The sequence below is a fragment of the Carettochelys insculpta genome, chromosome 6 (assembly GCF_033958435.1).
Source record: "Carettochelys insculpta isolate YL-2023 chromosome 6, ASM3395843v1, whole genome shotgun sequence".
Taxonomy (NCBI): domain Eukaryota; kingdom Metazoa; phylum Chordata; order Testudines; family Carettochelyidae; genus Carettochelys; species Carettochelys insculpta.
In genome coordinates this window covers 114872440-114889657 of record NC_134142.1, presented here as the reverse complement: position 1 = coordinate 114889657, position 17218 = coordinate 114872440, and the positions used below count along the sequence as shown (strand labels likewise).

At 43.5% G+C, this 17218-nt stretch overlaps 1 protein-coding gene across 7 annotated transcripts in view; it reads left to right on the top strand.

Annotated features, from left to right (window-relative positions):
- The window catches only part of LOC142014786 (uncharacterized), a 169609-nt gene that overhangs the window by 83390 nt on the left and 69001 nt on the right, over positions 1-17218 (top strand). Inside the window, exon 1 of one of the 7 annotated variants that reach the window (XM_074997902.1) lies at positions 5143-5234. The exons of the other annotated variants lie outside the window; for them this stretch is intronic. The gene's annotated coding sequence lies outside the window, so the exon portion shown is untranslated. Of the gene's footprint in view, positions 1-5142; positions 5235-17218 lie in introns of those variants that run through there. 7 annotated transcript variants of the gene reach the window in all.

Here is a 17218-nt window from a genome sequence, read left to right as displayed (position 1 = left end):
TTAATAGGAGCACTCCCAGCAGACTGAGGGAAGTGATTATCCCCCTTTGTGCAGCACTGGTGAGGACAAACCTGGAATATTACATCCAATTCTGTCCCATCCCTATTACAGAGAGGATGTGGACGCATTGGAGAGAGTCCAGTGGAGGGCAACAAAAATGATTAGGGGCTGGAGCACATGACTTTCGAGGAGAGGCTGAGGGGTTTGGGTTTATTTAGTCTGTAGAAGGGACGAGTGAGGGGGGTTTAATAGCAGCCTTCAAATATCTGAAAGAGGGGTTCCAAGAGGATGGAGGAAAGCCATTTTCAGTGGTGACAGATGGCATGAGGAGGAGCATGGTCGCAAGTTGCATGGGGGAATGTGGGAGGTTTAGGTTGGATATTAGGAAAAACTATTTCGTCAGGAGGGTAGTGAAGCACTGGAGTGGTTTACCTAGGGAGGTGGTGAAATCTCCATCCCTGGAGGTCTTTAAGTCATGGCTTGACGAAGTAACACAGAAAATAAGGCCAGTAAACAAACATGATTGTTTATTGGCCCCAGAAATATCTCCTTAGCCAAACCTTGACCTCCTCCAAATTTGGTTACTGTTTCAGTAGGTGAATGGGCAGCATTCAGGGTAAACCATCAATATATTTTAGTTGAGTTTATCCTGTATTTGAGCCCTGCATGTAATCCAGAGCATCTCAGTCACCCTTTTCACCCTTAGACAGTACAGTTTTGCTACCTGGACTAACTGTTTTCCTTGCTGGAGAGAATGGCATATGCAAATAACTGCTGTTTACTCCTACAAGTGAGTACCATTAGTCGAGTGGTGGTGGAGTTTGTTAGATTCTGTTAATGTTGGTCCAAAGAACAGAAGATTGATCTTTAGGCTATACATAGCTCTCTAGCTATAGGTGAAGCATCACCAAGTGTGCCCGTCTTTATATCTGTGCCTTCTAGATACTGTGCTGTGATTCATGCACTGTAAAAGCTAAAGGAAAATGTTTTAGTCATCTGAGAAAAATTCTTCATCTCCATCTAACACTTCCTTACACATTTCTACCCACCCCCGGACAGCTTCATTTGAAAACAACCCTTTTGCAGGGAGCGAAATGCACATCTGGTGCACATTGAATTGTTTTATCCATTTTATGACTGTACACAACCATCAGAAATACTGAGTATGTGGGAAACTAATTATGTGACAGAAACGGATCCTCTGCAATCCCAAGCTTTCTCTTTTTTTTTTTTTCCTCATTCTGTATCTTCAAACTTGTTTGTTCTGAAGATGCTGCTTGGAGAGACCTCTGAAAAATGTGAGTTAGAAGATAGTTAGCTTTTACTGTAGGGTCTTCTATAATTTTTGTAACATGTTGGTTCCAGCATGCCACTTTGATTCTGCACTCTCCTCTTTCAGCCCCATTTTGCTCTCCTGTCACTTGATCTGCATGTCAAATCCTGGCCATTGTCATCGCTTGACTGAATGACTGCTTTACTGAGCCCTCTGTCAGCTCCACAGGTCTTACAGGCTGCCTCAGCTTCCTCCTAAACCTCCTGTCTCCCTGGATTGAACCTTTTGTACTCAACAGCTGCTAAACCTACCTCTGGAGACTCAGATGCACTTTGGATCCAGTCAGTCTGCCTGCCCCTTTGTTGCTGCTTTTTGAGCCTGGCCTGCTTCCACACCTCTCTGCTCAATGTTGTATGCAACACCTTAAACAACAAAAAATAAACAGTCTGTAGTGAGCCTTGCAAGGACGAGATTTTTATTAGTAGATATCAGTGTCACCAGACATCCACAAGCTGCCCCAAAAATATTTCTATAGATGATGACTGAACTTCACAGATTGGCAACGTAACAAACGCTTCTTGAGAATTTATTAGAATTTGATTTAAGGATAGTCTCAGAAGTGGTTGTGTTAGTTTGTGTCTTCACAAAACAAAAAGAGCAGTTCTGTAGCACCTTAAAGGCTGGCTGATGAGCTTTCATGGGACAGACCCACTTCTCCATATCTGAAAAAGTAGGTCTGGCCCACAAAAGCTCATCACCTAACAAAGAACATTAGCCTCTAAGGTCCTGCAGGACTGTTTTTTTGTTTTGATTAAAGGATATTTTGCTTTGTATATTTTGACATGTGACATTTGACAATTTATATTTTAATGGTTATAAAGCTCTAACTTTTTGAATCTGAGCCTTTACCATCATTAACTAATTAGTCTCACCTCCTAATTTCCCATAACAAAGCAAATTTAAATGGTTACAAATTTTAAAATGCTTCAAATAAAGATGTACATCCATCTACATTATAAAAACCAATCTCTTCAAAGCCTACTTATAGAAAATATCTTCTTATGCCTCATTGAAAACACACGCATTGCCCTCAAAAGCAAATGCCCCTTCAGAACAATTAACTCTTCAAAAAGTTTTATTTTGTAACTTTTCTAAAGAATGTAAGAACTTCCTATAGCACGAGTGAGAGCATCTTAAGTGTTTTAAACCAGTGTCCTGGGAGAGCGAACCTTCCACTGCCATGCTCCCATTTTCCTGTCATCTGTAGTCCTATAGATGAATTACATTAATTGCCTTGCTGCTAAGAAGCAGCTAAGCCTGCTGTAATCTAGGCTGCCCTGAGGCCTGTTGTGGACATTTTCAGTCAGGAAGCAAAACGCTTGATGTAATACCAAAACGCTTCATATTTTCTGGCTGAAGTAAGAAGTTCCTTTTTACACTCTTGGTAAAAACAAATTTTACTTGATAGTTTCTGTTTTACAGCCAAATGACAAGAGAGTCAGATCTGAAGACCTGTCAATGACAGAGGCTAATTGGGAGGGGGTGGGGGGAAGTGGTTTTGATATTGCAGAATTGAGGGGCTGCAATCACCAAAAAGGTGAAAGCTGTTCACTAGTGTCTGCATTGCACTGCACAAGGGTTATTTGCGGAAAGCAGCTTCCATGAACTGTAACTCCCTCAACCACTCTTGAGTTCTGAAGACCTCAGATAGTAAGCTGTACAAATGAACATCTGTGTAACATTTCTAATGTGGTGTTCTGTTGGTTGTGTGTGGTTGTCACTGAGTGGGGCTTGAGGGGGTAAAGTTTTGTGCTGGTTTGAAATTCTCTCATAAAGAACAGTTCAGCTAAATACCTATTTGCACTCCATGATTTCGTTTGCTCCTAAGGTGCCTTAGTCTCTTGGTTATTGTTATTCCAAATACTGGTGGAAGTGGTGACAGTTTGGTATAGCAAGTAGAGCCCAGACTCTGATCTCCTTTCCCTTTCTTTAGAGGGAAGAAAGAGACCTAGACTACTGACGGCGTAGTTGTCAATGACTAAGGACTCTGCAAAATGTAGTGTTGGAAGGGGCCTTGAGAAGTCAAGTTCAGCTGCTGCCTCCATCCAGCTGTTCCCTGGCCGTCTCCTCCTTGACAGAACTGCACGGCTCTGGCAGGGGCAGGCTCAGCCGCCCCTGTCTCCAGCTCTCCTGAGGGCTTAGTGCTTCCTTCCACGTGCAGTGTGGGCAGCTTCATGCCCTGCCCCAGCTTTCTTCTCCAGGGCTCCCTGCCGCAGCTGACTTTATAGCAGCTCTTAACATAACTGGAGATTTTATCTGGTCTGTCCCTCCTCTGTCTTCTCTTCAGACTAAGCATGCCCGTATTTTAAACTTTCCTTATAGGCCAGATATTCTAGCCCTTATCACTTTTGTTGCTTCTCCTCTGCCCTGAGAATGTCTGAGGGCTCTTGTTAGTTCCCTGCAGCTCCTGCGTTCTTTGCTGTCCCTGTGGAAATAAGTGAACAGTTGACTTCTGTTAGCTGTACATACCACAGGGATCCTTTCGGAGAAGTGGTTTGTTTTTGTTTTAGAAGAGCAGATCCCATTCCTTGCTATCTCTTTAAGCGTTGAGGGTCTTCACTAGCTCTGATAGCTGTACCTAGCACTCTTCAGGCTAAGCGGGTCACATGCTAAACAGCCTTAGGTTTGCCCCAGCTGAGTATCTCTCAGGCAGGTCAGACAGCATGTATTGGGATGAACATGAGTGGCCATGCTGGGTCAGACCAATGACCCCTCTATTGCTGTATCTTGTTTCTGACAGTGGCCAGTGCTAGTTGCTTCACAGGGAGTGAAAAGAGCAGGGTAATTGCTGAGTGGATCCATCCTGTCATCTGCTCCCTGTTTCTAACACTCAGAGATTTAGAGACTCTCTCACTCCAGGGTTTCATCCCTGAGCTTCTTGGCTAATAATGACTGATGGATCTGTCTGCCAGAAGATTATCTAATTCTTTCTTGGTAACCAGGCTGGTGTTCATGAACTCTACAAGGTGAGTGCATGTTTCCTAAAAAGTACTTTCTTAAACCTGCTGCCTATTAATTTCATTGTGACCTCTCCTCTATGTGCTATGTGACAGGGTAAATAGCACTTCCTTGTTTGCTCTCTTCACACTAGAGGTGTAGGGATAGGAAGCCCTTTTTGGGTCTGCATAACTAGAGAAGAAGGGAAAAAAACCCCTCATTGACATGGCCCTCATCCGAGAAGCAGGGGGGTGGGGAGGATCACTCCACTGAGCTTGGGGTGCCAGAGTTAAGGGTCCAGTGCTGTGGGAGGGGGCACCAAAAATCATATTCCCCTGGTCATATATTTTTGAAACTCAGATGTCCCGTGTCTTTACTTTCACCTCTTATGAAAGCTCTTCCCTATCCCTAATTTTTCTGTACTTATTCCAACTATAATGCATTTTTTTGGAGATCAGGTAACCAGAACTCTGAGTTGTTATTCCAGCTGTGGGCATATCATAGATCTACATAGTGGCATTTTGATATTTTCTGTCTATACCATTCTTAATTATTTCTGACATTGTTTATGTGCTTTTTGTGACTACTGCTGTACATGGAGCAGATATTTTCAGAGTTCTATCCATGATCTTTCCAACGTATTAAGTGGTAATGCAGATGCCATCATTTTGCATGTGTAGCTGGGATGATGTTTTTCAATATGCTTTGTTGCATTTATCAACATTGAATTTCATCTGCTAGTTTATGGCCCAGTGACCCAGTTTTGCAAGGTTCCTTTGTAATTCCTCACAGTCCCGCGTTTGGACTTAATGATCTAGAGTAGTTTTGTACCACTGCAAATTTTGCCAGCTCACTACTTACCCCTTTTTTTCAGATCGTTTATGGGTATGTTGAACAACACGAATCCCAGTTCAAATACCTATAGGACCTTGCTGTTTACTTCTCTCCTCTGTAGAAGCCTAAGGTTTGTTTCTACCTTTTTGATTTCTGAACCAATTAGTGATCCGGGAGAGAATCTTCTCTCTCACCTGATGACTCCTTTACTTGGCTTAAGAGCGTTTAGTGAGGGCCATCCTCAAAGGGTTTCCAATTGTCTTAAGTAGACTCTGTACTCTGGATTGCTCTTGTCCACATGTTTAACACCTGCAAAGAGTTCTAACAGATGGATGGAACATTATTTACACTTACAGAAATGTTGATTCTTTGTCAACGTATTGGCAGTGTTCATCTGTGTCTGGTAATTGTTTTTTACTTACAGTAGAAGTAGGGTATGAGGTCTTTGGGGAGCAGTAACCAGCTAACAGCGATCCCATGATTTCTACTATTAATAACACCCCAAGGACTCATTGAGCTAAGGTTCCTCAGAGCTTTATGTCATAGTCCCAAACCTCATTGCTCCTCATTCTCTAGCTTTAATTCAGTTATTGAATAATTGATGTCATGTGAGTCAGAGACTGGTGTGTCTTCAAGCGCAGGCAATCGTCCTTCAGGAAGGAAAAAGAAACACCTTTCATTAGCAGTTTAGCTGCTTGTAATTGAATGGGGATGCTTGCTGGTTGTGCACACTGCTTATGCAAATTGGAACTTTCCATTGGTAAATATTCTTATGCTCCATTGGCAGCAAGTAGCAAGAATCTTGTCTTGTAGCTTTTGGAATAGTTCTGTGCTCAAGAGAGACAGCTTCCTGCCTCCTGGAAGCTGCAGTTAAGTGGAATTCATTGCAGTCATCCCACTCTTAGAAGGAATTCAGGCATAGTGAGCAAAACAAATACTTGTTGAGGGAAAAGGTTTGTTTTCATTCTGCCTGTTGAGGCATTAAGGAAGACAATGTAGTGATCTTAAAGGCCAGAGTTCAAATCCTGTCCTACAGGAATAACTGACTTGTCAAATAAACAAAAAGTCTTGTGGCACCTTATAGACGAACAGATATTTTGGAGCATAAGCTTTCGTGGGCAAAGACCTGCTTCATCAGATGCATGACACTCGTGCATCTGATGAAGCGGGTCTTTGCCCACGAAAGCTTAGTCTCCAAAATATCTGTTCGTCTATAAGGTGCCACAAGACTTTTTGTTGTTCTCGAAGCTACAGACTAACACGGCTACCTCTCTGATACTTATCAAATAAACTGATTTGACTGCATTTTGTTTTTGTAATTTTTAAATAATTGGCAGAACACTCATATCTAGTGCATGAGTGCTTCTGATTTACTATAAAACTAAAGCAAATAGTTAGCCATTGTTTTTCTTCCTTTCCCAGGCTCCTCAGTAGTCCCCCTTCAGCCTAAAAATATTGTGAAAAAACTCATACACTGTGTTTCAGTGGCCTTCCCTCGTAAATTACTGTTTTATTACTGTTTATGGAAATGGTTTTGCTAGCATTCTCTTGCTTACTTTAATTTCTTACTACTTTGCCCCTCTGAGCCATAAACATCTCTAAAGTATCCATGCAATCTGTCATCTTTGTTAATCTGTTAGCCTGCATGTACATTAGCAAATTCTTTCGGAAGAGTTTTCGAAAGAAGGGGGCTCTTTCGAAAAATTTGTGGAGCGGCTACGCACGCAAAGTGTTGTTTTGAAAGAAAATTGCAAGAACATGGCACTGCTTTTGAAAGCGCTCTTCCACTCCTCTTTCTTGGTGAGCAAGTGCCTTCTTTAGAAAGAAAACCTGTGTAGACGCGCCACAGGGCCCTTCTTTCAAAAGAGCAGTCCTGCACCTGGTTTTTTTTTTTTTTTTGGATCCCTGTCTCATTCTTTCAAAAAACAAGGGCTATGTGCATGCTCTCTTTTGAAAGACCAGATCACTCTTTTGTGGATACTCTTTCTAACAAAGTTCTTTTGGAAGAGATCTTATGGAAGGGCTTCTTTTGAAAGATCTCTGTAGTGTAGCCGTAGCCTCTGTTTTTAAATGCCACATCAGGCAATTTATAGTTGTCTTCTCTCCCTCAGTGGTTAAAACCAGTACCAGCCCATGCTACCCATTCTCCCAGGCAAACAAGAGCTTTCCTGGGGCACAGAGACTAGGCCTGCACGCAGTGAGTGCTTCAGAGGAGGGGTAACAGACTCTGACAGTAACTACAGATCTGTTTCTGTTAACGTGTTCTGTAATCTATTTCTACGCCTGCAGACCTAGCAACAGAAAATGTTTTATTAAGACAGCCAAAGGGCTGTTTGCCTTGAGGAGCTGGGAAATTTCCAGGGCTAGTAAATGGAAAAAGAACCATCTGCTAGCAGGGTGAGATGGAGCCTATGACCTATCAACCCTGCTTCAATGTCTTTGTTGTACTCCCTCTCCTATAGTGTTGTGAAAAGAGGGGCATCTTTTTCACTTTTTTGCACAAACTGGCACTTCCAGACAGAAATATAGTGCTAACACAGCAGTGGTGAGACATTTGTGAAGTTTGTTGGTGGTCAGGATGCAGCAGCTTAGGATATGAATAAACTTTACATGAAGTCTGAGGCGGTGCTTAATTAAGAAATGCACAAAATAAGTGTATGCTGCTGGCAAATGGTGCTGAATTTACTGTCTTGGGCCTTGTTTAAATTAATGCTGGAAGCTGATGTAAGTTACATAGGTTTGTACGACTTGAGTCGAGGTAACTTGCATCAGCTTAAAGCAACATTTATGATCCTCTGTATTGATAGGAGGTGATTTCCTATTGGCATAGCTTACAGCACTCACTGAGGTGGGTTAATAAGTTGATGTGCGAATGCTTGACCATCAATTTACACATTTTCATTGGACCAGACCAACTACAAATTGTCTTTATATCCTGAATAGATACAGCACAGGTAGCCTGAGTACAAATTCCTTTAACCCCAGCCCTGTCTGCTACATTAATGTATCTCCTCTGTTAGGGATGAGAGGGAGAGATCCATTTTCAGGAATTCCATCCCACTTAGAGTACCAGTTTATGGGGCTGAGACGACTTAGTTAGTTCACAAGGTCACCTTAGCTGCTATCTAATGATCATGACTATCAACTCCTTGGATGTCAAACCGTCAGTCTTTAAGCCTTGATAGTTCCACCATTCTAAGCTGTGCGGTCGCATTGCGTATTTATTTAAAAGGTATGTTCAGTATTGGGGTATCATCACATTCCTGAAAATATCATTATGTTCTGTTCAGGAGAATCTAAAATTTTGTTCAGCCCTTTTTCTTCTCTGGGAAAAGTAGATGTACTCGGTCTTTATGTTTTTCGGAAACAATTACATTACTGACTTTAACCTAGCTAAGGATTGTTAACAGCTTTGGCTGTTGTTGCTTTAAAATCTTGGCATGAGTTTAAGATGCTGTTGGCCAAGATTTTCTTAAATTAAAAAAGCCAAAATAACATAGGGTGTAAGTTTTGCGAGTTGTGCTTAACAGAATCCTCTGCTTGGCAAATACACTGCAGAAACTGTCAGTTTAAAAAATAAATTAGGACTATATCTGTCCTTTGCGTCCCTTGTCAGATTTTTGTCATTTTACCAGCACATTTTCTTATATTTTTAGACAATCATTTCTCTCCTTTTGCTGTGTGAAAGATCTACCCAAAAAAAGACATTGATTTATTGTATGTAATTCATTTAACTTTCCCCCCTGCATAGTCAAAGGAGCTTCATCTGCAAATAAAATTAATAAACAAAAGTAAGAATTCTGATCTTTCTTGCAGTCCTAGTAATTTTAGGATTTATATCAGGCCAAAATTGTTGGAATAATAGTTTAAAATTGATGTAACTTTTAAGCATTCTCAAGAGTCTCCTATGCTGATGCTCTATATTTCAGGGCTATGCTAACATTGCAGAACTTTGGCAGCTCATTTCTGAGCACAATTCAAATCTTGGATTAAGAGTTCAGTTTTCCCTTAAATTGTTGGTTACTTGGTATGATTACTTAGGGTTTAAAAGGCAGACACAGCTAGAATCAGCATATTGGTAGCAGGAGTAATAACAGAAAGGCAATGGAAATCTGAGGTATCGACAGCAAAAAACAAGCAAGCAAACACCCACCCTCCAAAACAACAAAAAAACCCCACAACCAATACCAAACCTCTCCAGTAAAGGCAGCCAAATATGAAAATTATAGTTTGTGGACTAGAATATTAGTGTGATACTTGTCATACATTGTTGATTATTAATTCTTTTAAGGCCTTGCCTGAAGAATGAGGATGGCTTATAGGGGAATAACTAATTTAAGATATATATTTTCATAGGACTGTAATTGCCAGGTTGGATCAGAGCAGTGGTCCATGTAGTTCAGTGCCCTGTTTCTGTCTGTGGGCAGAACAATGCGTCACAGAAGATGACACATAAACCTGACAGTAAGTAACTGTGGACTAATCTGCACCTCTTGTTGATCTTTCAGATCTTGGTTAGGCAGAGTGGCTTAAATTCTGAAGCACCAAGTTTAATAGCCCTTCCAAAACTTTTATTGTCATTGATTATGATCATTCTGAATTTCTGATATCCATCTAAAAATCTAATTCTTTTTTGAACCTGGCTAAATTCTTGTCCTCCATGATGTCCCACGGCAATCAGTTTGAAACTTTTTTGCGCTAGACGCCATGAAACTTTTGCCTCTTAATTGTTTTTGAATTGCCTTTGGAATGTTAGCCAGTTCCCTATATTCTGAGACCAGAGAAAGTGATGATCCCAACCTACTTTTTCTATACCCCTAATTATTTTTATGCTTATATCATGTCCCCTGTTATTGACTTCCTTTCTAAAGGTAAACAAACCCGCAAGTTGTAAAGGGACTCAAGATTCTGGTAGGATTAATTTATTTGCTTTCTGTAAGGAAAGTCCTCTCTTGAGTATAGGCATGTTTTGAGCACATCAGAAGAAAAACATTCAATTGGGCGCGTCTTCCCAGCTGCTACATGATAGTCTTCTGCATACCCACAAAAGACCAGTGTATCTGAGATGTCAGAAGCTGAGTGTCTTGAATGCCTGTCTCTCCCTCTTCAGGATGTACAAGTTCCTATCTATCGCCTGATGCACATAAGATGAGTCTGTTACATTGCTCAACTTAGAGCCTGGGTCTTCAGTGCAGATTGTGTAGATTCAAGCTTTTAGCTTTGGAGGGCTCCATTTTAATCAGAGGTGTTATCCAGTTGATGGCTGTCACTTTACTCAGTGGTTAGTTCTAGTTGAGCAAACTGTAACTGGCTGAAGCCAGGTACCTCTAATTATGTGTACAGTTATGCAGGCAAAAAGTAGGTAGTTCCTTTTCCTACCTAGTGAAAATTACCATTACCAGATGCTGCTCTGTGCCATTATGCGCGAATAGCAAGAGTTGGGATTTTGGGGGAAATAATACGACCCATTTAAAGTGGACTGAAGAGAGTGGAGAAGTAGATTGGGGGGAGGAATGCATTCTGGGAAGTGTGTGTGGTGCACTCTCTGCCAATTTACTTACCTCTATATCCTCTGTATTAGATGGGATGAAATGGTTGTCTGAGCTGGCAGAGAGAAGACCAGCTTAAGTTATGACTAGATGCTTACAAATTTGCAGCTGGCTCTGAAGATGTGAAGCCTGTATGTCTAATTCACTTTACTTGTTTACATAGTGGACACTTAAAACATTTGGTGGATGTTACAGTAAATCAATTGCCAGAGTCACTTTGCATTGATCTGATGTGTTTGCATTCCTTGTGCACGTGGTATACTGTATAATGAAGAATGGACAATATTTCAGTTGGCTTAAGTTTGCATTCAAAGAAATTGTGGTTTATAGTAAACCCTCGATTTAATGGACCCTGATATAATGGACTGTGGAAGTAACGAATGCCGTTGGCCAGCCCCCCTTTCCCCCGCCCTCCCAAATAAATGCCAGAGACTCTCCAGAGCCACCACTGGGACTGGAGGAGCTGCCAAAGTGGCTGGGGCTGCCGGGACTTCAGGGGCCACCACAGCATTTGGGGTCAGAGGAGCCAGGACAGGTGGCGGGGGGCTGCGGCAGAGCGCAGGAGCTCTCTTCCCCAAGCCCCATGTGCGTGGAGCATGTCAGTACCCAGCCGCTGCTGCCTGCAATGGTGCTGAGTAGCAGCCATTTTGTCGGAGGTTGCTGCCCGCAATGGTGCTGAGTAGCAGCCATTTTGTCGGAGGCTGCTGCCCGCTGACAGGCTGGAGGTGGCCATGGTCTATCTTTGCGCAGGCGACCTGGAGTCAGGGGCTGGAAGAGCTGCAGTGTTGAGAGCTGCAGGAGGTTAGAAGGAGCCAGGCCAGCATTCAGCTCCACTCCTGGTAATTGGGAGAGGGAGGTGTGAGAGGAAGAATGGGGCAGAAGTGCGGGGGAAGCAGACAGGAGTGAGTGATGGGCTGGGAAGGTCAGTGCATCATCATACAGTATAACCATTTGACTATAACAGACTTTTGGCATTAGCGGACAGCCCTTCCCCCTATTAGTTGTTAAAGCGAGGGTTTACTGTACTTCTCATCTTGCCTTAAGCAGCCAAAAAAAAAAAGGGGGGGGGCAAAAAATCTGACTTCCAAAGGCCACAATTCCTTCCCCACTGAAGTACAATATGCATTTTTCATTCCTAAAAAAGGCGTGTGAGGGGAGAGGAGAATTCTTTTTGGTTTCACTGTCTTTTATTGCAGACTTTAGAAGAAAAAAAATTAGCCTCTTGAGTGTTTCCCAAAAGCTTGTCATCTTACGCTTTTTCCAGTCTGATTCTGATATTTTAATGGGGTCAAGTACAACTCAGGTCATACGATGAGGCAAGAAAAAGAATCCATATCTGAACTCTCATCAACTGAAGGACCAAGTTCCTGGGAAAAATACAAAGCAAGGTTTTTATGTTGGTTTTTGTTTTTGTTTTGGTATTTGTTTGTCCTCTATTTGGTTTAAAATAGAAGCGGTTGTAGCAATAAGAAGCTGTAAGCTCTTTGTGAAGTTTCTATCTTTCATATAAAGCCATCTCTTTTGCTGGGCCATATTACCACAGCTGAGATCAGCAGAGGTCCTTAAGTGGAACCTTGATATAAACAAGAGAAGGCTGCTGCTGCATGGTGTTCTCATGACCCCTACCATTTCTGAGATGTATTTTTCTTCCCCCTCTTTTCAATAGTCTTTGTCCCGAGATGGCCAGAATCTGCTGTTCTTCAGTGCACATTGCAAAGTGCAAAGTCTCTTCCCCTGCAATGGAAAATGGGAGTGAACTGTAAGACTGGGAAACATTTGTGGATTGAAATGAAGGCAGATTTGAAATTGTTGCCTGCTGACACACTGGTTGTAGGTTCTTCCACCTGCTGTTATGGTTGCCATCTTGCAGAAAAAGATAATTACGGTGACTAAAATTTTTCAAAATGCTTTATGTGTTCCCTATGTGGTGAGTCTAGACAAGTGTAAAAAAACACAAGGAACTGCTCATCAATCAATGCCTCCATTTCTGAGGAGGATTGTTCTGAATTTGTTTGTTGTGGTTCTAACATCTTGGGGTGTATAGTGGTTGGTGAGACATGAAAGGGAGGTGTCACGAAGGGACTTGCGAATGTTGGGGATTTAGATGCTTTGGGATTGACACTTAGAATACAAGCATGTTCACAAGTACTTATGAATGTGAGCAAAAGTCCACCATTTAAGTACTGTATACAGTTATAATCACCCCATCTTTAAAAAAAAAATGTATTGGAAAAAGCTCAGAAAAAGGCAACGAAAGTGAGTAGGAGTATGGGACACTTTTTGTAGGAGGAGAGATTAATAAGACTGGGATTTTTCAGCCTGGAAAAGAGCGGGCTGGGCAGGGCATGGTAGGCATGGAAGTGGTCTATAAAATCATGACTGGTGTGGAAAAGTAAATAAGTATTGTTTATACCTGGTAACACAAGAGCTAGGGTTCACCAAATGAAATTAATAACAGAAAGCTTCAAACAAAAAGTAGTACTGTACATCTTCACACAGTGTACAGTCAACCTGCTGAAATCCTTGCCAGAGGCTGCGGTGAACGCCAAGGCTATAACGTATGTTCTTGGAGGATAGGCCCATCAATGGCTATTAGCTAAGATGAGCAGCAGTGATTTGCCGGAAGCTGGAATTTTTGTGTTTGTTTTCTCTGCACCACTTGACAGTGGCTGTTGGGGTAGATGGACCTTTAGTTTGACCCAGGATGGCTGTTTTTATTTTCTTTTCATACTGAAAGTGGGCTTTAATCCCCTCCTAGGCAAAATCACAAATTTTCCCCTTGAAGTGGCTTTTCAATTTGGTATAGCAGTTTCATACCCTGCAACAAACTGGCAGCTTTATGCCTGCAAAAGTAGCTTTTTCTTCTGAATTATTTGGGATAAGAACTACAAAACTAAATTTTCTAGGGGCTATGACCATTATTCCCCTTTCCAGGGCCCTTCCTACTGCTGTCTATGCCAAAGCTGGTGGTTGTTTTGTTGTTGTTGTTTTTTTTCCTAATTGAAGAAGTATCTTGAGCTTCCCTAGTAAACAATTTCTTGCTGTAGCCATTTTATAGAATCCAATAAAAAGTAAAGGTACTGCATTCAGGCACCTCATTCTACTGAGCAGGACTCTAGGGTCTGGTTGAATTACCTGAGTTGTTTCTGCACCCCCCCCACCGCAAAAAAAATCACATAGCCTTTACTTTCAAAGTCTAGTTAGTGATTGGAAAATATTAAGCAGCCTTCAGCCATCATTAGTTTGCCACCTAACAATTTTTGTAACTTTTTTGCTATCCTGAGGGAATATTGCAGGATGAAGGACAAACAGTTTCCCATAACGCTGTGGATGGTGGACAATCCTTTTGTACCATTGGGCTTCATTGTGTTTATCTGTCAACAAATGGCCAAGATTATTCCAACTAAAATATAGTGGCAAGCAGCTGACAATGGTGGGAAATGAGCTTGTTTTTTTTTCTATTGGTGCAACTTGTTTAATAGTCTGTGTGGGATAACGCATTACAGCAAAGGGCTAGAAGTGTCTTGTGTTCTTCTGTGGGAAACCTGGGAGTGACATTGTATAATGTATGCTGACCATCTCCATGGGTTAACTCACTTGGTGACCTGCAGGTAAATTCACTAGACCTTTTAAATCAAGTAACCAAGCCAGAAAACGGGGTAAAATGCAGGACCTCACTGAAAATGAGATGCTGTGATTGAACTGCACTGCTCTGTATACAAAAATTACAGACAAATGACATCATGTGGCCGTAGGCCCATTGACTGCATGTTACTGCCGTCAGACTGTCTGGTCAGATCACAAAATTCCTTCCTAATCCTAAAGAAAATGCAATTTAACAGGACAGCCTCTCTATTAACATAAAACAGTGGGGAGCAGGTTTTTTTGTGTTGCTGCACTAAAAGCAGGATATACCTGGTGTCTCAAAGCAGAAGAGAAAGTAAAAGTATTTGAAAAATAAGAGGCTCAAAAACGATCACAGAAAATGTTTTGAATAAAATGAAACCAAACTGACTAAACTGAGGTCAGGACTGGTTTGAGTGGTTGGTGTGTGTAGCCCCTAAGAGCTAACTGCATGGCCAGTTGTGTGCCCCCAGCTTGGTGAAATGTCTGGCTGAACAACTGCACCGCTGGCTTTTACAGCTGTTTGGATGCACAAACCTATCTAGTCCTGTGCATTCACGAAGACGCAACTGTTGGAAATGGAAAAGACCCAGTGGGGCATGTGATCTAACCCTCTTGGCAGTTCAGGATTCTCACTTTGGTATCTTTTCCTTTGCTTAGTCCTGCCCATCATCCTTCAGTAACCTGAACTATGGAGCTCACTACCTGTCCTTTGGAAGGCTACTCCACAGTGTCTGGTGGTGCAGCTTAGGAAATGTTCACCACAAATCAGCTTTAATCCTTGTTTACTTAGGTTTTATTACCATTGTTTTAAAAATAGCTCCTTGTACCACCCAAGTGTTTCCTTTCCTCCTGCATAGTTTATACCCTTGAAGTGTCACACAAAGTGCTGACCACATCATGAGACCTGGTTGACATATCCATAATTATGAACAGCAGGTAAACCCCTTGTTCAGTGAGGCGAGGGTGAATCATTCAGAGTATAGGAGGTGGTGTGGGTTCTGGGAGAGGGGCGCCAGGCTTAGGGCCATGGGACTTGAGGTTGGAAATAGTGTGTGTAGGATGTTGGTGGGCCTCCCATGCAACTTTCAGTAGGTCCCTGTGGCTGCTAAGCATACAGTGAGGCCAGGGAGGCTCTGCACACTGCCCACCCCTGTATGCACCCCACCCAACTTCCATTGATTGTGGTTCTCGATCAGTGGGGGCTGTGGAACTGGTGCTTGGGGCAGAGGCAGAACACAAAGCTGCTCTGTCTCCCTCCCCCCCATGCCTAGGAGCTGAAGGAATCGGTTGGCTGCTTCCTAGGAGCCATGTGGAGTCAGGTCAGGTAGGGAGCCTGCATTAGCCCTGCTGTGCCACCAACTGTTTTGTTGCAGTTTAGACCTGCCTCTGGGAGGTGAAGTTATCACCAGGATAGAAGAACTTCTCTTGCTGTAATAATTTCCCCATAGCATTTGTACTATAGGGTTACATCCACTGTAACCCCACCCCCCATAAAACAGGCAATCTCTGGCTATGTCTACACTAGCCCTAAACTTCGAAATGGCCATGCAAATGGCCATTTCGAAGTTTGCTAATGAAGCACTGAAATACCTATTCTTCGAGTGTCCCCATGGGTGCTCCACAATAGGTGTCGGGCTCACCCGGCGCCACAGATCGGAAATCTTCCAGCAGTTTCTCCTGGATTGCGCATGCGCCGGCGCACGCCGCTCCCTTGCGCGTCCCCGGCCACATGCGCGATCTGGTCCCCACCAGTTCCTTCTCAACCGCCATCGGCTGCAGACGGAATCCGCTCAGGCTACGGCCAGAGTCAGATTAGACAGTGTTTCTACGTGTAAATTGTTGTTTCTTTAAAAAAAAAAAAAAAAAAAAAAAAAAAAAAGGAAGAGAGGACAAAGAGAATATCCAAAAAAAAAAAAAAAAAAAGGAGAGAGAGAGAGGAGCGGAGAAGAAGAGTGGACGTGAAGGCCAGTAGGCCGCCCGTTGCCTTGCAGGCCGGGGTCTGCGATTCGAGGAAACAGGCACGGATTAAGTGCTAAATACCCTATTAACAGTAAAAGACTCACCGCGATGGCTTCTTCAGACTTTAAAAAGTGTGAGTCCTGCCGTGAAGCTATGCCGGCCTCTGATGGGCATAGTGAGTGCATCCAATGCCTGGGGGAATCACACGTTACCCAGAAGTGTTCCCACTGTGCTAAGCTCACAGCCAGGGCCAGGAAAGACAGAGGAATGCGTCTTAAAATGCTCTTGTTTGATAAGGCCCTCCAGCCAGACGTGCCGGAGAGGCAATCAGAAGGGCCCTCGGGGTTCCACAAGAGGAAGGCAGCTTCTCTGACCCCCTCGGTGCAAAAATGGAAGAAGCTCTCCCCAGCTCGATCCCTGCCGGCAGTTTCAGCGAGCGGGACGGGCGGAGCACACAGCCCCCAGCCGCATACTCAGGCAAGCAGCACCGCGGCAGCGCACGTGGCAGAGGCTGAGCCTCCAATTATGAAACAGCCGGCACGCGCGGCGCCTAGAGCATCGGCCAGGCAAGCACCAGAACCGGCGGCACTGCCACAGGCAGCACCGACCCCTGCGGCACCAACGGTGCAGGGCCAACAGGCACGGAGCTTGCAGGCACCGGAGGACATTATCCGTGCGGCACCGCAGCTGAGCGGGCCGAGTGCGGCGCCGACAGCGGGGCCGAGATCCCCGGCGCGGGAGGGGGCGGTGCCAGCCCCGCAGGGGAGGAGAAAGGCAAAAGCAAAAGCCCGGCACCGCAGCCCTTCTCCGCACAGGGCTGCGCTGCTGCTAACAACAAGCCCTCCCCCTGTGCTACACACACCGCCCAGAAGGCCTGGGTCTCCACCGGCCTATCCAGAACCTCCTTCTCCGTTCCTCCAACCAATGTCACTATGGCTTGGGCCACCTTCACCCTTTCTGGGATTGGATCCACTGGAGT